Source organism: Podarcis bocagei (genome assembly GCF_964188305.1).
Source record: "Podarcis bocagei genome assembly, chromosome: 1".
NCBI lineage: Eukaryota > Metazoa > Chordata > Lepidosauria > Squamata > Lacertidae > Podarcis > Podarcis bocagei.
In genome coordinates this window covers 80,613,690-80,636,215 of record NC_138125.1, presented here as the reverse complement: position 1 = coordinate 80,636,215, position 22,526 = coordinate 80,613,690, and the positions used below count along the sequence as shown (strand labels likewise).

Genomic DNA, 22,526 nt, shown 5'->3' with positions numbered 1-22,526 from the left:
TCCTGTGTTAGAGCATGAGCAACAGCTGACAATAGGTGAGGCAGGGGAATGCCAACCACATGCTTTTCAAAACTGAAGCGCACTGCAAAACGCACAAAACCTCAGGTCACAAAACAGCCTGATGCCAGCAGTTGAGCAAAGCTAGCTAATGAAACATAAAATGCTGTTCACAGAGAAAACCGACATTCTTTTGGAACCATTTAAGTACCAGATTCATAGAGCTTGGGCAAGGGCCTTGCAAAGCCCAGCCCTCTGCTCTGTGCAGAAAACCCAGAGCGGGAGCATCCCCAAACAGACCTGGGAGTCTGGCCTCTGCGTGAAAGAGACAGACCCTGTCTTCCCTCAGACCAGCCTTTGCTAACCTGGTGGGGCCTCTGGGTCTTGCTGGAATACAGCTCCCTTCAGCCCCAGACAGCTCACCTAACCAAGATCTGACACCCTCCAACTTCAGCTCCACAAGTTGGCAGCGGAAGGTTTCCATGACAACTTCCAAACACACAAAACACACCGATCACTGGTGCCATTTATCCTCTCAAAGGATGAGAGCGGGAAAGCAACAAAACCCACCCATTTCTTACTGTGTTGCTACTTTGAAATGCCACCACTGTCCTTTGCAAATGGGAGGGAGGAATCCTCTATATACCTACCCAGTGCGAGTTCTTCCAGCACAAAGTTTCCAATATAATGTTATTATTAAGAAACTGAGCCACCGCTCCACACTTTCTGCCATAGTAAAGGGGCAGAACTTCCGGGGAAATTAGCTGACGGCTCATTAAAGTCATGCTATTTTAAATCGGGGAGGGCGGCTATTACAGCATATAAATGACAATGAATTGAGTTTATTTCACTGAAGCCCGAGAGCAAGTACTCATTCCTAGCTAGGAACCATTTTTCCAGCCCCGATCGGCCACTTTCTGCAGTGTCAGGCTCAACAAGGAAGAGGCTGGAGTGCCTCCCTCTTTCCTTGCGACACAAACGCGTCAGAAGCGGGTTAATTAAAAACAGGAACTCAAAACCAGCCTTGCTTTCCAACTCCGCTGCCTAAACTAAAAATCTATTTTTTGCGCGCATCTCAGGCACCTATGACACCTGGTTTAAAACAAAAAACAACAACCCGACCACGCAGTACTTGTTGGCCAACCCCAATACCTTGAAAAGAGAGCGAGGTCTGCGCTTACTTACCCGATCTTCGGCCCGCGCGGAGAACCAACCCAAATACAGCTCTGCCGAAGCCAAGCGCCAGCGCCGCCGCCGCCCGAAACGCAATAAATAGCTTCTCGGCCAACCCGCCCCTAACGGGAAGCGCTGGAACTAATCTGCCTAGCCGCGCCCCCTTCTGGGCGGCAAAGGGAGAGGTTGGGCCACGGGGATCGCACGCCTACGGAGCCGGCTGTAGTAATTAGACGGGCTCTGCTTTCCCCGCAACCAAGACGGAGCCGATTCTGTTTGGGCAAGCTCGACTCCCAGGGCGCCACGTGAGGCTTTCCCAGGTGTGTGGTGACGCATCAGTCTCCTCTTTGGAAGAGTAATCGCAGCAGCCACAGGCGGAAGGGAGTCCTGCTGGTTTTCTACGAGTCCCCTTGTTTTTACAATACCAGAGGTGCGAACGCCTTTGCTAAGAAGATCTGGGATAGCTCTGACTTGCCCAGAGTCTGTAAATCTACCTCTCGATTAGGTTGTCACATCCTTGCTTTCGACCATTAGTGTGACATTCAAGAGGTGCAGATTCCCCCCAAAAGCAGGAATCCTATCCCAGGTTGCCAAATTGCCAAAATTCAAAACTTATAAATTTGTCACACACACCCTGAGATTTTATTTATTTTTTAAGAAGTCCAAGCAAACAAGGTTCATGTTTTAAGAACCTGATGCTGGAAGGCTGAAGTTTTCACAATTTTCTTCACAGGTTACTTTTGAAAGCGTGTCTTTATGCTTTTCTGCAAACAGATGAACCTGTGCAACAAGCAAACTTTTGACCACTGTCTTATACTTTCAAGCATGAATTTTCACACACAACACTGCAATATATCCCATCTGTACAAAATAGGTCCAGTGATAACCTTCTGCATTGAGGAGGAAGGGGCCATCTCCTCTAACTGGCTAGGGGTGATTGATAGCTTATCCTGGTATACACACTGGAAGGATGCCTCTTTGAACTCAGCAGGCCTTACTCCTAAGTAAACATGTATAGGATCAGTATAGGATCAGGCTGCAAGTGTGCCCTGGAGATGCTCCCACAGAGGAATAGTAAGTAGAGCAGAGGAGCATGGCAGCCAAAACATTTTAATGAACACATACAACTAAATAAGGTTTTCAAAATGGGACTGAGAGAGCATTGCTGCTGTTCACCATTTCTGAAAAATAACTAGAAGTGTACTCTTGCCCAGAAGAGGTATAGCAGGGTGTGTATAGGTGATTAAAAAAAAAAATCCCACCCATCATATGGCATAATGCCAAAGACAATTTCCAGGAGTACCTCAGATAAGCACAATTCATGTTATGAGGCAAGTAATGTTATGTTCATACCTGAAGCATAAAGTCCTAGAAGCATCTCTCCTCTTCCATAGCAACAAAAATATAACAACAACAACCTAAATAACTAACAATTTGCTACCCATTTAGGACATTCAAAATCTAGAACCTGAGGTGGCTGCCTCACACTGATAAACGGCAACTGCCACCCCTTGTCCCCATGGGCATCCATACACGTAGGTAAAAATCAGCTGTTCTTGTTTGTCCACAAACCTATAAAAAGATGGAGACAGAGCGGATGTGGGCCATGGAACACTGATAATTGTCTGTCTCCTCCATTCTCTTCTCCTTCTGCCCGTGTAATCAATTTCAGACCTAGCCCAAGGCTGCCAGGTCTTTTCATACAAGCCTCTTTCAGAAATCCTCTGTTAATTAAGTGCCCTACACTTTGTCCCCCTTTGGAAGACCTAGCTTTTTACCAGAATGAATAACCTTCTAGTTGAATTTGTTTCTGGCCATACACAAATCCCATATTCTGTCCTGGTGTATCCTCCCACAGCCTTGGACTGCTCCCCTGTCCATACCTGTTCAACAGTGTGGTGACCTTCATTAGTCTTAAGTAATTCCTGACATCCTTTTAAAAGACAACTGCCTATGAAGGAAATTCCAGTTTCCTCTTTTCGTAAATGCCTCCAGCAAAGATTACTTTGTTCTCTGATTTCACAAGTTCTAGTTCCTCTTACAACCGCCTGACCTAAGGAGAAGCTAAGGGCTGTTCTTCAGCTTTGCAGTTTGAAACAGGTACTGGGTGGAATTCAGTGTTGCATTATGTTAAACAATCTGTCTGCACAACCTTCTTGGGGAGTGTGAAACAGGAGTCTGGTAGAGCATAGGGATGGAGGAATGGGAGTTGTGAGACGTGGTGCTCTTCCACACTTCCACTTGTCCTGCCACTTTCCTCTGGGTAACCCCACTGTTTACTGCCAAATTAGAACATATATCAATCAGTTTTTCTATGGGTTGACATTTGTTCTGATTCAGCAGTAAGCAGCGGATTTTCCTGGAGGAAGCAATGGGGCAAATGGAAAACCTCTCAGACCCGTGTTTTCTAGGCACAGAATAAGCAGAAGTGTGGATGAGCTCTTAGTGCAAAAGGAAGAAATTTCAGGGGCTACAGGGAGAGTCTGTTAGGGAGGCAGATGCAGAGAGAAAGGTTCTGTGGGTATGCATTTCCATGGGCTTTTTTAGGGGTGGGGGGGGGGGAAACCCAAATAAAGCATTGAAAGGGGGAACACCCTAGTCATGGGTAAGCAAACTAAGGCCCGGGGGCCAGAGCGGGCCCAACTGCCTTCTAAATCCAACCCACGGACGGTCCAGGAATCAGCGTGTTTTTACATGAGTAGAATGTGTCCTTTTATTTAAAATGCATCTCTGGGTTATTTGTGGGGTGTAGGAATTCGTTCTTCCCCCCAAAAAAATATAGTCTGCCCCCCCCGGAGGTCTGAGGGACAGTGGACCGGCCCTCTGCTGAAAAGGTTTGCTGGCCCCTGTGGCCTAGTCTCTCACCAAAAAAACAAACACCTGAGCAGAATTGTGCCTGCACATTTTGCCTCCTAGCTCAGGTTCTACAAATTCTAGAAACTTGCTCATTTTAAATGATAACTGGGGATCTGGAGATTATGTTTTACCAGGGGAGGAGAAACTGCCACGTTTGTGGGATACCTGTTGGGCTCCAGTAATGCAGGCTGTGCACCTCAGCTCTGAAACACCAACATATTTATGTACTTAGCACCGAGACTTATGAACTTTGGCCAGTTTCTTGACAAAAGACATTGCACCATAGCACTGATGGTAAACTTCTTGCTGCAGTGTATGTAGACTCACAAAGCTCTGACGGATAAGGTCATCCCAACCCATTCAAAAGTCTTATGATTTTAACAGCATGATTATTCAAACCATCTAAATTGGAGGACTTGATTTTACATACTAAACTTCTTGCTTCGGTGTGTCAGTGCTATATTGATTTTAGCGTGGCTGTGCCTATGCACACTGAGAATAAGTCCCATGGAATTGACTTACATCAAGAAGTCTGTTATTGAGCAACCTGAAGCTCTTTGTGGCAGTGACTGGCTGGTGCCAGGGAGTGGGTGGGTGGGTGTTATTCTGCTTGCATCTTGCTCCTCCTTTGCCTTGGGTTGTAGGAGCCACCCTCATCATTCTGCCCGGATACTGAGGTCCAGCTCCGAGGGCCTTCTGGCAGTTCCCTCATTGTGAGACGTGAAGTTACAGGGAATCAGACAGAAGACCTTCTCAGTATCTGCACCCATTCTGATGTCAAAGAGTGGCGGCGGCCTGGGAACAATTCCAAGGGCCATCTGAAGAAGACTAGGGGCCACATTCAGGCCCCAGGTTTCCATCCTTGCCATAGGCACCTGGTTGGCCACTGTGGGGAACAGGATGTTGGCTCAGCAGGGCTCTACTCAAATAAATCCAGTCCCTTTGGAATAAATGGGGCTTTGGCTCTTACCTTTTTTCTAGACTGGGGCAATTGCTATTGAAAAACTGTCCTGGGAAATCTGCTGACTAGTGGGGTACAACTCTTTTAAATAAACAAAGCAGACAAATGTTCCCTGTGTCCTGCATCACGGTGGACACTATTTGGGTATGAGGTAGTGCCCTTAAGAAACATTAGGAAGCTGCCTTTAACCGACTCAGACCATTGGTCCATCTTGCTCAATACTGCCCACACTGACTGGCAGCTACTCTCCAGGGCTTCGGACACGGTTCTCTCCCAGCCCTCCTTAGAGATGCTGGAGATTGACCTTCTACAACTGTGGTTCCTAACATGGGGCACATGCCCCACAGGGGGGCAATTTGATTTTTAAGGGAGGCAATTCGAAAATGTGTTAGACCAAGTTAATGGCCTTTTAGGTTTTCTCCACGTGAATCGGAGTTCACTTTTTGAATAATAAGAATTATATGTCGCGGGGGGGGGATCAGGATTTTAGGTGGGGCATGGCCAAAAAAGGTTGAGAACCACTGTTCTACAAGCAGAGCAGATGTCCTCCACCCCACACAACTTGCGGGGGGTGGGGCTTCTCCTTCTCTGACTTATTCCGAGCGCTAATCCACGAAGCAGGAAACGGCGTCCTCGCTTTCTAATGACTCATCCATCCCAATCCACTTCTCCAGCCTCATCATGAGCTGGCACTGGAAAATAGTGCGCCATCCCCGGCTGCTGCAGGCGGCTTGCTGACCGCGCCCTTCTTGCATTCGCTACCGAAACTCCTAAACGCTTGCATCCCTCGTTGGAGAAATCCCAGAGGCATCGCAGGGCGGAGAACTCCGACGCAGCGCCCTAAGCCGCAGCGTAGCAGCAAACTGCGCGAAAGCACTCGCGTTCCTCTAGCGGCGGCCTGTGCTTGAGGTCAACAACCGAACAGAGAGACTTTCTTTTTTGCACAAAGAAGCGCCATCGCGCCCTTTTATGACCGCCTTGGCCCTCAGATCGACTCTCTGCGCGCATCCCTCTCCAGGCCAGCCGCCCAAAGCTCCTTTAAGCAACCCCAGCTTGCCCGGCCTGCCATACTTACTGCGCGGGTCTGCCTTGGCAAGGAAGCTGCTGGGAAACGTCAGCCGGATACTTCCTACTCTCCGCCTGCTGGTATCCGCGCAACCGCCAGAGTTTGGGCTCCGCGCGCTTCCGCATTGCCAAATCGCAAGGAAACGCCTTGGATTGGGCGTGTAAGCTTGCTTGGTTTTCTAACGGATGTATGCCCCCGATCCTTCCTTCCTACACGTGTTGGAGTGGGGCAAGATCAGCAAGAGACACGCAGCAAGGGTGGCTACTGTAGTGTGTATGAACAAGTACAGTCCTTTAAAAGAAGCGGGGGTTAAGAAAGGTATGCTGGAAAGCAAAGGGACTGGAAGCCCCCGCTGTTAGGTATTTATTGCATTTATACCCGACCACTTTCTCGAGGGGGCGCACATGGTTCTCCCCTTGCTCATTTAATCCCCGCAACAACCCTGCGAGGTAGCTTAGGCTGCAAGGCTGTGATTGGCCCAAGGTCACCCATTGTGAGCTTCATGGCCAAGGGGGGCTTTAAACCCTGGTCTCCCCCCAGTGGTTTTCCCGGTCCGACACTCTAACCACTACACCACACTGGTTCCGCGCGATCACTGATGCGCTCTGATTCCGAGTACTGGAAGCAACGTCACCCCTTTACAGACGCTTTTGCTATCTACCGACAGCCCCGGAAAGGCACGGCGCATGCGCACAATTCGGTCCAGGCCTGCTGCTGGAATGTTGTAAAACTGCCGCAAGGTGGCAGCGGGCAGCTTTCTCCGGCCCGCCCCTTGCGTGGCCCGCGCTGACACAACCGAGGGTTTTCTCTACCCTTCCAGTCACGCGCCAGGCTTAGTTACAGCTCCACGGCAACTCCTGATTGGTTGGAACGGCAGCGATTCAAAATGTGATTGGCTGCTTGTAGGAAAGGGAGAGTGTTGGACTGTTTATTTGGAATTCTCCGCTGAAGGCTGCAATTTCCTCATGCGGGCGTCTGGAATGCGCAGCTACCAGCAGCCTTTCCTCCTCGGCATCCAGTTTCCTATTCAAAAGAGCAACACCACCTTCCTGTCATCCAGCCGCTCTGCAGCAGGTGCTGTCCAGACAGTGAAAGCGGATTTTTGCATAATATGTCTATAAGCAGCAGCAAGGTGCCAACACTTATATAAAATATTTGGCAGAGCAGGAAAGCCCCGACCCACATAATCGATCACATGATGCGGTGCCCATCAATTTAGCCCCCCCCAAGTATGTTATTGGGGCAGGGACAAAGCCCCCTCAGCCCCTAGGAGTTGGCTCTTGTGCAGCAATCACAGGGGGATTGTGTTTTATTCATTCATTTCTTGACCCAAGGAACTCCAAGGACATGGCTGTCATCTGCCCAATTTATCCTCCCCATAAGGCTGAGAGACAATTGCCAGTTCAAGTCTTCTCAGTGAACTTCAGTGCTGAAAACAGACTCGGCCCTGGGCCACTGGAGTCCTACAGTCACCAAGCAGACAGCGTACACAGGGAATCTTTAGACCACAAGCCAGTGGGAAGGGCATGTATGATTTTTAATTTTTGTTACAATGCCTAGCAATTTTAGGTGTAACAAAGAAAACTATCGAAGCAGTGAGTGAGCCTTCAAGTAAACTGGTCACAAGCTGTTAAGGGCTTCATATATGAATACTAACACATCGAATATGGCTCGCTAATAAATCAGCAGCCAGTCCAAGTGTAACCTTTGAAATGGAAATCCTGCTAAGGTTATGCTTCACCTTGGGACAGCAATTGATGGTCTGTATTGTTTTTCTGGAAGAGTTATGATTATCTCTGTTAAGTGAATAGCAATTCATTTGTTCCAGCATTTATTTTGATTTATCCAGAGAGCTGTCTGATTTGTGTTGTAAAATGTTACTGAAGAAGCAGTGTGTTCTGAGTTGTTAGGTGGGTTGGTGTCTCTACTGTTTGCTACATTTTGAGCTCAAAGTAGAAACAGATAGGAAGATCTTGCCATCGAATTCAGCTTTGACTTCTTTAGCAAATGAGCAAGGAAAACAAACAGGAACCCAATGCCAGGAAAAAACAAAGATCTATACATATACCATCAGCTCATGAAGGAACCATAAAAAATCCTGAGAGAGACAGTGAAGCATCTATTTTCCTGTCTTCCCTGGAGCTCTGTCTTCCCTGAGGGGAGGGAAGAGTGAAGGAGCCCGGGCAAGGGAGTTCTTCCCATCAGCTCCCAGCTGACCTGAAAGGACTCTGTCCCTTTACATTTTATCTAATGTATCTGTTTTAGCATTTTAAAATGGTAAATCGCCTTGTGTGCCTTGGGAGAAAGGTACAAATTCAGTAAAAAAAATAGCTGACCAATGGAAGAAGAAACTCTGTGACCAGTCTGGGAACCTACCTATGATTTCTGAGAACTTATCAAGGAAGTTAGAACTTCACCTCACTAGGCCAATGAAGGATGAGTTCTCCTCTGCATTGCAGAATACGAATTTAAATGTTCACACACATATCCACACCAGGGATGACTCCAAGGAGTAGTAAGAGGTAGCAGGCACACACCCACACACCCACCCTACCCCACCCAAATATTTATACAACTCTATGTAACCCGAGGTACAACTGTACCTTTACCTTTTTAGGAGAGGAGAGGTAGGGACTGTTCCATTGTGCAAGCAGAAATTGTTAAATGAGTGCAGTGACTTAAGTTGGGTAAATGTTAGGGGATTTTTCTTTTTTCATGGGACCACACACTGAACTACTGTATAAGCTTTCGGGTGAATGCACACTTCTTCAGATACTCTTCTATCTGAAGATACTCAGACGCTCAGATACTATCTGAAGAAGTGTGCATGCACACAAAAGCTTATACCCAGAACAAACTTTGTTGGTCTATAAGGTGCTACTGGACAATTTTTAATTTTTTAAATTTATTTCGACTGCGTCAGACCAACACGGCTACCTACCTGAATCTAGCCACAGTAAAAGTTCTACATCAGATGGATAAAATCTTTGATCTGTAGGTCCTGCCCCCACCAGCACACGAGCGCTGCCCGGTGGCGGCAAACTTCGGGGGATGGCAGCCCCCTACCCTACGCACACCATGTCAAGAGAAACGTTGCCGAATTGTCCAGCAGAGGGCGCACAAGATACCTCGGACCAGCGTGATGTTTGAGGCGTCTTCTGGATAGCTCATGACCAAAGCGTCGTGATTGGCTAATTCGAAATAATCATATGAGGAAGAAATAATGAGCTTCGGACTATATATTTTGGCAGGTGAAGGATTACATATGTCACGGAGGTATTCATTTTTATATTTAAATGCTGGACGTTATAATTGACTGATGATCTTAGAATTGAATTTAAGATTTAATAATTTGCTGCAACTGAGCATAACGTGCAATGCTTGCTAACTGGATTTATTAAACAGCATACATTTGAAGCACAGTGGCGCCAGTTCTGTATTTGTAAACTATGAGGCTGAAGTCTGATGAAATAATATTATATGCACTGGGATTAATAGAACTAGTCACGAGGTCTAGATTTATTTTATTTTATTTCCAAGGAAGCAGACTGCCTTCTTTTCGCTTGCAGAGCATGTTTTTGTTTGTTTTTGCTCTGAATTTTCCACAACAAGGGAAAATCGTAACCAGCTGTAACATACAACAAGGACAGGGCTAGCATGAACAATAGCAGTCCCCTCAATCTCTCAATAGAAGGCTCTTTCCTACAACTGTAGGCTTGACCATTGATAGAGGATTGTTAGAGGGGCTGCAACAATAACTGAGTACTATAGAGGAAGAGGCAGGCAAAAATGTAATTGGAGAATGCGGGCATCGATCCCGCTACCTCTCGCATGCTAAGCGAGCGCTCTACCATTTGAGCTAATTCCCCCTCGCGATGCAAGTTTCCCTTCAGCCGTTATAGATTATTACTCAACAGCGCTTGCGCTAGTTATAACGTTTTATCCGACTTGTTCTTGTGGGAAACGAACTTTCTCGCCAAACTTAAGCCTAGTTAAAACAAACGAAAAACAGAGATAGGTAAGTTCTGTCACCCAGCAAAGAGAAGCCACGCGGGGCTGGCGGGGGGAGAGAAGGAACGGTCTGTGGGGGTGGGGGGTGGGGAGGACTACATTTCCCATGAAACCTCACAGCGCGCATGCGTAACGTTTTCCTTTAGCTCGCTAGGCCCCGGCGGCGAGTTCCTTCAGTCAGAAAGAGAGAGAGACGGGGGCGCGTGCGCGTGTGCGGAGCAGCTGCTTCGTATTGTGCGAGGCGGGGACTGTTTGTGCTGCCGCTCCTCTTGGCGCGCGCGCGCGCACACACACACACATACAGAGCGGCGGCGGCAGCAGCATCCTCCTCCTCTGCCAGAGGAGGATGAAGAGCGTGGCGAAGGAGGAGGAACGGATTCCAGCAGCCGGTTCGGCGCGCGCCCACTGCCCCACCGCTCTGAGGTAAGAAGAGGGGAGCCGGCGCCGCTCGCTCGGGGGCGAGCGAGGGAGATGTCGCTGGGTCCTCCTGCCGCTGCCGTCCCTCGCAGAGAGGGGCGCGGGAGCCGCCGTCCCGCGGGCTCCGAGAGAAGGCGACGGGTGTGTGTGTGTTGTGTGTGTTTGCCGCTACGAAGGGCGGGCAGCGCGGGGATGAGGGCAGGAGGCGTGCGCGCGGGGTCTGTCGAGGTGAGAAAGGACTTAGCGGGATAAATGCATTATCGTGTGTATGGAAGCGGGAGGGGGGTGGTCTGGGTTGACAGGCGAGGGGAGGACTGTGCGGGGCCGGCTGCTCCCTTCCCTGCGCCTGTGTGCGCTATAGGGTGGATGGGGTGGTGGTGTCATATAATAGTGAACGGTTCTCGTGTTTTAGTTGTGCCCGGCGACCAGAGCGCGTGTTTACGTGTGTGTGTTGTTGTTGGGTGGGGGTGGGGAGTCGGGTGCACGCGAGGCTAGGAGGGTGTGCGCTTCCATAGTGGGAGGATGGAATTTGTGTTATCTGGATGTTGGCGGACTTGGGGAATTGGGTGTGTTGTGCTATTGTGCATGTGGAGCGCAGTCCTGGGGTTTGGAGAGCTTTTGTAGGATTGTGGGTAGGTCTCATCTGGCTTGGGCTGTGGAGAGTGGAAAGAAGCCCGGCATTGGGGGTAAAGTGGAAGGAATATAAGTTCATTGTATTATTGTCCCGAGAGGCTATGAATGGACGAAAGGCAGATGATGTTCAGGGACGAACTGCTCTTTTCTTAAGTAGATGCTTGTGACTACACGCAGCATGAGCGAGGAGGAGACAGCTAGAAGGACCTATAGTTTTTCCCGTCGAGTTGTGACCTTTTCTGTGCTGTAGTTGGCACATCTAGAAGGGGTTGTACTGAGTTTATTAAATTCTTATTACAGGAATGATTTGTCAGGGGTAGATGAGAAAGCAGAAGTATAACCTGCTAATTTTCTCTTGAAGGGAAGGCATGAATGGAGTTTTCAGAGCATAAGAAAAAAGAGACTGCATTCTCTTCTCTGAACACCCAGAAAATAATATGTAGTGACAGTTTCCCTCAAATGTGCAGGGTTCCATGTAAAGCACATTGCTACAGCCATAGGTGAATTGTTATTCGTTACCTTTTTGCAAAGACCAGCAAACAGCAGTGGGTAATCAAACCCTCCTGCTATGTGAGAGGGCTTGGTCCAGGTGTTTGTCTCTGTGCCAGAAAAGTCCAAGCCAGTATGAATACATACATTCAAGCAGTGGAAACTTTAAAATGGCTCATTGTCTATTTCGATGCTTAGTGGGGCTTTCATTTCTTCCTTTGACTAATAGTAGGCTCTGGCTTTAGCTGAGACATTGCTAAGTAATGGAACTTACATTATACAGTTCTTTTTTCCGTGGTTGGAATAGTTACATAGAAAAACTATTCACAAATAATGGTACTCATCCACTGCAGACCATTTTAATACAGGGCACTGTTGCAGTATGGTCTCAAATAATTAAGAATTGTATAAACCAGGGTGGGCAAAGCTTGTAAATTGGAGGGGAAACACATTGAGGACATTTAAGAGAACATTTGTGTTGAGGACATCCCACATACTTTATTGTGACTGAAGTCTTTTTGATACATTATTACTTTAATAATGGAATAAGCACTGGAGGTAATTATATGGAATATTTGAGCTCATGAACCAAAGGTTATTTATTAATTAAATCCTTAAAAACATGGAGTGCAATACACAGTAATAGGATAGGTACCAAATACTCTGGCATAATCCAGTGAATTTTGGTTGTGCGGATCTGTGAGACAAGTGTGAATATCTTGCATTGATTTCACACATTTTGAGACTTACTTTGGGGTCTTAAAAGTTTTGAGTGTGTGAAGCAGTCCACATGCATACATCTAGCTGTGTGCATTCATACACATCTCTTTGATTATGAGGTCATCAAACATATTTCCTTTCATAACAACATTGCTTTGGGGCTGTGCACTTATTTACCCCAAGCTACTGGATTTTGGTTGGCATTTGTAGTGGCAATTCTCATTAGCCAAAAGTCTACTACATGTTGCTGAGTGTTCTGCTTTGTGTTTTCTTACCTTTCGTTTTGATAATGGATTCTGCATTTAATCATTTCCCCAACTTCTTAAGTAGTCATCCCTGCTGTGCAAAAGTATTCTTGGCAATTGGTTTTGAAAAATTGTGCAGGTTTCATTCCATTAACATCCTAGCAATCTTCTTGTTCCCTTTTATCTTCCCTGCCTTGTTCATGTGGAAGACCTTATCGATTTATGTGCATATGTTTTTATTCTGATGCATCAGAGCATTTCCTACATCTTCTTACTTTTATTGTGCATGGTGATAACTATACCTGGGTAATGTTTCTCTGATGTTTTCAAATCACAAAAACTAGCTTTATGTTTAATGAAGGAACTCTTTGAACTCTAAGTAGCCATGAGCACTTTGGATCCATTTTGCTTGGACAATATTGGATTAAGAGGCATTAGGTAATTACTGCATAATATGTGTGTTTTCTGTCACTAGGAGTTCTGAAGTCAAAACCAGTTACATGAATTACTGTAAATGATGAACTGTAAATGTGGCAGGGGACTTTGAAGGGATTAGCTTACTCTTATCATGCTGTTGCCTCTGTACATATATGGCGACTCCTCTGCCTTTGGACTTGCAGCGTCCTTTTGCATTATGTGATGCAGCTTTATAACCTCTGTTATATGCTTGATTTATATAGAAATGCTGCTTTCTGTAGAAGGAAATGTAATTGGAGGAAAGCAATAATCATTTTGATGTCATAACATTCCTGGTAGACCACTGTCTCGATTGGTTTTACTGTTGGAGACAAGCTGCTTGTTTGTTGAAATTGCCTTTTACATCACAGCATGTGCACATACATGAGTTAGAACATGGATTATTCTGCACAGAGTCCTCTCTCTGGACTTCTTTCACAGGTAGGAGTAATAATAAAAGACTGCTACCCTATTGCCAGTCTCTGTTGTTCAAAAATGAATGAATGAGGCTCCTAATCATTAGCAGCTTAGTTAAGAAAAATGGTCCCAAAGAATGAGGCATTCGAAATGGTTGTGGTGAGGTATCTTGCTGGATCAGCAAATGCTGGTGAAAGTTTGTTATCTCATTACTAGAAGTTTTGTTAAAAGGCATTGTCTTCAATTTTTGTACGAGTTTTGTGTTCATTTTATAGGTCATGGTTATCTTTTTAGGATCCTTCCAAATGAAGGCTTAATACTGCAAACAGACCAGGTTGTTAGCAACTCCCCCCCCCCCCAACATCAGATTTCCCATTGAAAGGATAAATTGGATTAAACTGTGGGGGGATACAGGTTGACATTTGGGTGACAGTAACATGTGGATGCTGCAACAATTTACATGCATGAGGAGTGTCATATCCGAGATTCTTGGGAACCTTGGTAAAGGTGCACTCAGTGGGGTTTTTTTAATCTTGATAAGGAAAGCTATGCCAGCCAAGAATACTCTCATGCTGCTTCCGAATGCTCTTGATGCACTGTGCACAGGGGATGACTGCCCCATTTTTGCCACCCAAGGTGAAATGGGAAGTTGCTGCCGCTTCCCCACTGAAGCCAGGGTGCTGCTGTTGCCTCTCCTTGCTTTGCTGGTGCCTGTGGAACTTCAGTGCAGCCATGGGTGCCTCCCACCCTCTCCTGTTGCTGGAGCAACAGCAAGAGCTCGCCACTGCTTCTCCTCCCTTCCCTGGCGATGGCAGTGTGTGAGCTCAGTGGCAGGCAGGCACAGCTGCGGGAACTGCCACACCTGGACTCCGTTGGGATCCTGCCGCCTGAGGCAGTTACCTCAGTGTGCCTTACGGTGATGCCGGCTCTGGCTGTGCATAATGAGAACAGCGGAGCTCTTGCAATGGTGGACCCTTTGTGGCCTTGTGTTTCTGACAAATACATGACATTACAGCTCCCTACAACTATCTTTGCTTGGTTTCTGCATCCAAAGTGGTACAGAAGCCAATATATTAGCTTCATGCTTCTCACTGATAGAGGCTTCTTTAGATGAGAAAATTTCAGAGATGTGGAAGCCTCCTTGCCCTCTAATTGTATGGGGTGCAATTGTATTTTTTCCTGTTGTGTGATGATCCCTGGCAATAGTAATAATAATCATGGGTGGGTGATATATTCAACTTAGACCTACTCAAAGTTAGACCCATTGGGTTCTATCCAAAGTACTGCTATCGAGAACGTTAGGCCAGCGCAATAATTTCTCCTTATGTGACAGGATGTTCTCTCCATCTCTTTCCCCTCACCCTACAAAATCTGTTCTGGGGGTTTTCTAACTCTCCAGAGCAGATTTGGGGATTGTGTGGGGCATGTGCAGGGAGAGGAAAGTGAGGAAATCCTGGTGCTATTCCTTGTGCTAACACAACTATTTAGATGAATACTGTACCATGTATTGCAATAAATGGATTTCACCCTATAATATATATATATAAATCAGTATCTTGGGAGGCAGTTGAGACCAGAAACAAAGTTATTAAAAGAACTATCAGCACTGCCCCACATAAATCTGTATTACTAGTGTTACAAGTACCTGTTAGACAGTGACTCTGGCATCACTGGGGATGAGCAACACACTTCCCACTGTTCCAAGCCCAGTGCTGCTTGAAATTTTGTTTTAGTTCAGTAAAGGTTGAACATATTCCTAAAGTTTGCTTATTCCTAAAAGTGTACTAATGGATTTGGGCAGCATGTCTGTTTTGTTTCCTTTGTTTCTGCTCTGGTTTTATAACATATTTAAAACTATCCACAAAAATGAGTAATAAGGATATGAGCATAGTTGACACGATTCCAGCAAATATCAGCCTGAAGTGCTAAATCTGTACAACAGTTTTTTGTGTGTGTGTTTTAAAGTGTCTGCTAATTCTATTAATGGCACTGTAGTCTGAATGATACAAGACTTATTTCCAGGATGAAGTTAATACTTGGACTCAAACTGAAATTATCTGCCTGCTTGTGGTCTGGTGTTAATAGAGGATAAGTGAGAGCTCTTTTCTGTGAAGGAATTTTTGAAACCTGAGTTTGGGTATAAGTGTTAGCTTTGAAAAAAATACTGGCATTGAATTTATTGAATTATGAATCTACAGTTCAGTTGACAATTATTTTTAGTAATGAAAAGGAGGGTTTTTCAGAGTTTAAGAAATAAAGAAATTAAATACATGAGTGTATTTTACATGACTAGCAGATATTTAAGGGAAATGGCTTTAAGAAAATAAGCATTGAGAGAATGCCTGACTTGGTTTTATTGTGAATGTCCTTATGAATCCACGATACTATGAAGTCTTGAATTGCATAAATACAGAGAGCAATTAGCTATATCTTCCCCGTAATAAATGGGAGTTAGAGTAACACACAGCACAACTATACATCTTCCCTCTGCACATTTGTAATTGCTAGTCTTTTGTGGCAGTTTGACTATTCCAGAGGAGTTAGGAAATGTAAAAATTTAAAAGCATTGTCTTGGTCCTGGAAATAAAAGTGGAGCATTCTTCTCTTTGTCAGAATAATTTGATTTAGAATTTTATTCTAGCCCTTTTGCAAACCATTAATAGCTTTCACTCAAAGCAAATACTTAGTCTTGACAAGGATGTACACATGAACCAGCAGGACCCTCCACTGTTGAGCAGATTAAGCACTCATTCCTTTTAGCGCAGCACAGAGTTTCCCTGTTTTGGAAGTTACTTGGCTTTAATCCAGGGAAATTGTCCTTGAAGCATGTGGTATCCATTGCAAGAGGCCCAAAGGATATATAAATCCCAGATGGAGTTATCGTCTATACAAAATTTCTTCAGACAAAACAAAGGAATATAGTCTTGATTGTGGTTCTGGATGGACAGAACCCAGCCTTATTTTTTGAGCCAGTTTTCCTTGATGTTAACACCATCATTTAATGCAGGTCTAGCTACTGCCAAATATACTCCTGTATAATGTACTGCTCAGTCTAGCTCCCCTCCAGGTTGTTTCTGCCCTGTTGTTCAAAAAGGAAAACTGGTCTCTCTCTCTTCCCCACCACCCAGTTTTCCTCTCTTTATATATTAAAAATTATTAATCTATTCCTTAGAAAATCAGGAGACAAGAGGGACAAAGCCAACTCTACACATAAATTTCAGTCAGCTACTGAACTAATGGGAAATGTGCCCTGCTTTCCAACTGCTGAAGCTCTCTCACTGGGTCTAACTACTGCTGTAGTTTGGTATTTCAATTTAGAGCTTGACATGTGGGAATTCTTGAACATTTCCAGTTCTAAAATACATCAGACTAGAAACTTGTTACGATCATAGCTCTGGAGCTTGTTAAACAAATGTCATGTTCATAGAGCTTCAGGGATAAAGCCAACATGCTGTTCACAGATCATGGGGGGGGGGGGGAATTCTGACTCTTTCGTTGTGCTAGATAGATGCTGCTCCCACTCCGCTGGGTGAATTCTGTAGCTAATATGGTGAAAAAATACTATATAATTCTGTAATTGAGTTATGATTGGACTGGGACTTGGTGCGTGAACTCAAGCCACTTCCAGCCCTCTAAGACACAGGCTTTGGTGGGAGAGGATGGTGAAGATTGAGGTTGTACTGTGTAATGGATAGCAACATCATCAGCTATGCACAGGACTTTTTTTTCAGTCGTGTGGATCTGTGAACTTCTGAATCTGCCTCCATTGATCTGAAATTATACAAATTCCTTCTTGTTTGTACACTTTTTATATTTATTATTAAATTCATATATCTGAAAATCACAGAACAAAAAAATACAGAATGAGAATACAAAATACATCATAAAACAAAAACAAAACCCCCAATATGAATATCAGTATACATTCTGATAGCATTTTTGATTTTGACTTTACTGAAACTAGGGAAGTAACAGATGGCTACAAAATTGTGCCTGGATGGCTTAACCTCTTCCTTCTTTAGGGAACAACTGTTATCTCCTGTTGTTCTCTCTCAGATCAACCAAGAATGTCCTCTTTGATTATTTCATCTCTGCTGGTTGCGGAGACAGGACTTCTCAGTGGCTTGCTCACAACTACATAACGCCTGTCTCTTAGTTGCTCCCAAAGGCCGGGCTCTAAGAAGTTTGAGATGGCAGCTGGTGAATGTGTTTATGTAGGAGGTTTAGTTTAGTTTTACTTATGTTGAATAGTAACATGATCAACAGTGCATGCAATTTCTTAACTTTTCTGAAGGCATGTAATTAAATGTCTTATATTTTCCCTTTGAAACCAGATGTTTTGGAGGAATTAAAACTGCTGCATTGGTTTTCAAGACTTCAATATAAATATTGCCTGCCTGCTTTCATCTTTCCACATTCATTATTTTGGGGGGTTTTAGTGACTAGAAGCTAGTAACACTGTCCTTTTGGCTATCTAAGCTTGCTGTGTAAATTCTCAATATAGACTTGGGAGGTCATAAACTATGACTTGCCAAACTACTATGGTATATGTGGAGTGCAGACAACAGTGAATAACATTTAGTTTTCTGTTCATTCAGTCCTACATGCTTGCAGTGCGTAAGTGCTTCAGGATGAATAGTTTTTGAGCTAGTTTGTCTGCGAATGTTAGGCTCTTGAGTGTAAGGCTTAAATATTGGAGGTGGTTTATGTAACACAAGTTATTAGTTGCACCTAAATCACATGTTGCATGCTTCATACTAGAGAGGGCTATAGGAAGTGGAAATATTTGGCTACATATCTGATAAAAATAGTTGCAGGAACTGCTACAGCTACATGAACTGCAGCTCTGAAGATGTTTTAGCTTATCTAAATTTAGCTAGTTCCTCATTTCTTATTTTTTATATGATATCTGACTCTTCTTAACTCCTTTCTGTAGAGTCTCTTTGCTGAATGAAAGGTCACCCACTGACTTGACAGTGCAAAAGGATTAAACTACAAAATCTTGTGACAGGGCACTCTTCATTCTCACAGAATTTAGAGATTCAGGATTGAGGCCAAGCTTGCCAACTGAATTTTCTACAACTAAAGCTGTGTTTTTGATGCTCTCTAAGTTACTGGTACATTTGTGTGTTCAACCAAATTAATTCTTAATAGAGGCTCATCCAGAGGGTGGCTGGAGCCAAATCTTTTCTGCTTGCTTTTTATTAGCATGGAGCTCTTCACTTCTGAGGGCCAGTGGCTTCAACTGTCATCTTCTTATGGCTGGTTGCATAGGGCAAAATTGTGTGGTGTAGTGGTTAGGAGCGATAGATTCATAATCTGGGGAACCAGGTTCGTGTCTCTGCTCCTCCACATGCAGCTGCTGGGTGACCTTGGGCTAGTCACACTTCTCTGAAGTCTCTCAGCCCCACTCACCTCACAGAGTGTTTGTTGTGGGGGAGGAAGGGAAAGGAGAATGTTAGCCGCTTAGAGACTCCTTCGGGTAGTGATAAAGCAGGATATCAAATCCAAATTCTTCTTCTTCTTATGTGTTTCACTTCCATTAAAAGAAAACATTGCATTTACTTTATTTTGTTATGAAAGCCTGACTTCTGAAATCCATTTGCTATACATGGGAATTGCCAGTTATGCAGGGGTTCCTTTCCCAGCCACTGCACACATCACTGGGGTGCATGCAAGTGAGGATTCCCCCATTCTGTCCCCACCCTGCCCCCTGTTGATGCCAAAAACAGCATGCACAAGTCACATGTGCATGAGAGAGGAGTTGCCTGAATTCTGATAAATGATCCCACACTGATTCCACTATTTATACACTTTTTTATCGAAATGTTCCTCTGTACATAATGTACAAAGTAAATGCAAGAGTAAGAAGTAATGTCAGATATAGTTCAAATGTTAACAGAACTGATCAGTGCTGTGCTTGAAAGTTGGCTATTTATCTGATCTCTCCCTTCAGAATAAAAGTATCATTTGGCAAGAACTGAATCTGGCTTAGGCAGGCCTCATGATGTTGGTTTTTACTTCTGTTTATTAATTGTGACCCCCTTCCTCTTCCAAGCATGCATACTATGCTTTTAAAGAAATCCTCCTGACAAATCTGCAGGTAGGGTTAGGGAGCTATTTCTACAAAGTCATTCAGTGAGCTTTGCTGCTGAGCAAGGATTGGTGTCTCTCCCTGCCAATGCCCCAAGTCAAATACCCTAGGTGCCAGATCTCTGTGGTTCTATGAGCCACACAGAGTATTAAGTGCAGTGATGGGAAACCTGTCACTCTCCAAATGATGACAGGCTACAACTTCAACCATCTCTGACTATTGGCTATGTTTCCTGTTGCTGATGAGAGCTGGAGTTCAACAACTTCTGGAGTTTCATGAATTAGCCACCCCTGTGTATTAAGACCATTCCTGCCTGAGAAGGTGATTGGTTGCGTATTTCAGAGTTGCTTTTAAATGGCATTCTGTTGAAATCTGGGAAGCACTGTATATCTGGCAGTGGCAATCATTGTTGCCTTTTCCACTGTTTCTAAGTGATTCCTCATCTGTTGCAGTAGGGAGAAAGGTTGTAAGATTTATTCTCTTGGTGCTAAAGAACAGTCAAAACTACAACCATGATAACATAAATTACACAATGCAGTACTTAGGCCTTCATATTACTTAGGTCTTATAAACGTGCAAATATGAGGTACTTAATCATGCCGCAGAGTAATTCCTAGGCTACTTTCACAGAAAATATTGGCAAAGCACATTAAGTACTCATGCAGAAATTATCCAGGCATAATTATTTCATCTCTGTACTGCTCACACACAGAAGAGTGAATACAAATGAAGAAAGAGAAAAGTGTATATATCCATTTGAACAGTGCTTTTCTTCAGTTATCACCAATGGAGATAAAGGGAAGAAGTAGTTTCAGTTCTAAGAGCATCTTTGTGAATGGTATCTTGAAGTGGTGTGCACAGAGATTTGTTTGGGTGCACGTATATATAAGAATTGCAAGTAATCTGAGAACAAATGCAATGTTAGAGTAGAGATCAGTGTCAGTGGCAAACCTTGGCGTCTCAAATTTCAGCAGTACCCTGTGCAACACCAACATTTGGCCCCCTGCACCTTCCATTCTACATCACAGTTCTGGTGCCCCTGAGGCTCCATGCTCAGTGCAACTGAACCAGCTGCTCTCCCCTAAATCTGCCTCTGTCAGGATTATGGTGTCAGATTCATGGGGTTGGAATTCCAACTTCTCATTTTGAAAAGTAACATATTTGCTGTTGTACCATTGTCCTCTGTTATCTAAAAGAACACATGTACTGTACTGCCTCAATTTCATTTGGGACTAGAGATATGTACTTTTAGCACCTTTTAAAAAGCTGTGTGTCTTATAGAGGTATTTGACAATAATATTTAACCATTGCAAAAAAATGTATTGAGCAGACTTCCTTCAATGATAATGTCATGAGATTTAAGAGTCCTACAGAATATACAAAACAGAATTCTCTCTGCATAAATAACATGTGATACTTTCTCCAGGTGACAAGTTTTTGCTACATTATGTGTTACTATTAATCTCTCCCTAGTTCAATAACTGTTAGGTATAAAGAGCCTTGTGTACTGTGAATGGAAGATTACAGGAGCAGATGTTAAAATCTAGAGGATTTTAATTGAAATTAAAGTTAAGTTAAAAAGTTAGCTGATGTTTTGTGGGAGGGCCAGCTATACAGTGAATTAGTAGAAACTAAGTTCCCTTCTACTGAAGGAAATATTGTTAGAAAGTGGTATAGGGGAGAAAGAGTCTATGTGGCAGAGAGAGCTAGAATGTACTGCAGTTATTAAACAGTTAATGCAAATCTGTTATTAAAAACCCACCAAAATAACTTCATGATTTTCAGAACCTTTCTTTCTAGCCTGAACCATCTCAGCAGGATTCACCTGTGATGTTTTATAACTGCATCACCTGTGATGCTTGGATTGTGCTTTTGATGATGGCAAGAAAATGATGTCTTTTCAACCTGCATCTGTGATACATCCCATTTCATTTAGTTTAATTCACTTCCTAGTTCCCATTATGAGGGCCTATTCCACTGCAGCAGAGGCACTGCTTCATCTGAAGTTAGATGACAACACTGTGTTATATTCAACAAAGTTGTCCTATTAGTGCAAGGCCTGTGTATTGGACTTCCTCTCCCTCTGTCTTCCCCAACATTTGCTCAGATTGCAAGGTTGCATGGAGAGAAAGAGAAGTCCCATTGCTTAGATAGGTGTCTTTTCACTTACAGGACATTTGATGTTACCAAATGTGTTTGAAATTGCAAACCTATACTGTACCTAGTTTCCTGGGTGTTCTGAATAAACATGTATAGGATTGTACTGCAACTTCTTTATGTAGCACCATCTAAGATGAGTACAAAGGACCTAGTGAGGTCAATGAAATATTAACACAATGCATTCATTTTGTGGCTTAGAGAGGTAAACTGATGGGCTGTTCATTAATCTTCCATTCTTGATAGTCACTTGGTTTTAAAAATTGGCATTCTTGTACCAGACCATCATGTCACCTTAGATTCTGACCTCTGTATGCTGGTATGAACCAGAATCTCCAAACACAGCCCAGGAGAAGGGGCTGGACCAAAGTCTTCATCCAGATAACAGGATTAAAGGAAATAAAAAGCTGAAAGCAGAATAATGGAGTTGGAGTATATAAAAGGGAAGGTGATAGAGTAGCACGTCATGAACAGAACAGATGGGGGTCCTGCACAGCATTAGCTGCTGTGGATCTGATATAAATGAGGAAAAGGTGAAGAACCACCATGCTCACCTTGGTTGGCATTTCTTGTGGCAAGGAGATTGGGCTTTAATCTTTTCCAGTTCTATGAAATAGAGAAGTGGGGGGCGGGGAAGCAACACATTCCTGATAATCAAACTCCTACAGTGTAGTGGCTGACATTGGGGGTAGAGGGAGAAATCACAATCTACAATCTGTCTACAATCACAGTTTCTCAGGTGGAAGGAGTGTTGGGGGATGGAGACAACTGTGTTAGTGCCATGCATTATCCTGAAATAGTTTGAATTGTGCCAATGGATGCCAGGCACTTAGA

The 22,526-nt window shown here is 44.2% G+C and overlaps 2 protein-coding genes across 4 annotated transcripts in view; one reads left to right on the top strand and one right to left on the bottom strand.

Moving 5' to 3' along the window:
• The window catches only part of RNH1 (ribonuclease/angiogenin inhibitor 1), a 20,251-nt gene extending 14,040 nt beyond the window's left edge, over positions 1–6,211 (bottom strand). The window contains exon 1 of one of the 2 annotated variants that reach the window (XM_081203819.1): positions 6,063–6,211. The gene's annotated coding sequence lies outside the window, so the exon portion shown is untranslated. Of the gene's footprint in view, positions 1–1,182; positions 1,335–6,062 lie in introns of those variants that run through there. The other variant, XM_081203818.1, reaches the window with a different exon arrangement.
• Positions 6,212–9,258: 3,047 nt separating this feature from the next.
• Positions 9,259–22,526, top strand: part of LOC308572332 (uncharacterized protein) — an 87,819-nt gene continuing 74,551 nt past the window's right edge. Inside the window, exon 1 of one of the 2 annotated variants that reach the window (XM_081168291.1) lies at positions 9,259–9,329. The gene's annotated coding sequence lies outside the window, so the exon portion shown is untranslated. Of the gene's footprint in view, positions 9,330–10,263; positions 10,488–22,526 lie in introns of those variants that run through there. The other variant, XM_081168290.1, reaches the window with a different exon arrangement.